This window comes from Octopus bimaculoides, chromosome 18, assembly GCF_001194135.2.
Source record: "Octopus bimaculoides isolate UCB-OBI-ISO-001 chromosome 18, ASM119413v2, whole genome shotgun sequence".
NCBI lineage: Eukaryota > Metazoa > Mollusca > Cephalopoda > Octopoda > Octopodidae > Octopus > Octopus bimaculoides.
In genome coordinates, this window is record NC_068998.1 from 13,935,682 (window position 1) to 13,935,987 (window position 306).

The window sequence follows — 306 nt, forward strand, 5'->3', positions numbered from 1 at the left end:
TCAGCCACTTGCACGTTAATTTCACAAGCAGGCTGTTCCGTTGATTGGATCAACTGGAACCCTCGACGTCGTACGCGACGGAGTGCCAACAACAACAACATTTTATGAGTTACACTGGTGAAGCTTTTTCCTTTTATAACCCTGTGCAAGAGTTAATGAACGGTGGTTGAAAATCAGATCATATATCAGTTGCAGCTGAGAAATTCCAAATACTGGATTTGATACTTGTATTTTATATCAAACATAGTCCTCTCTTTCAATGATACTGTGTGTTTGTATGTTTTTCTTTTTTTTTTTTTTCTTCAT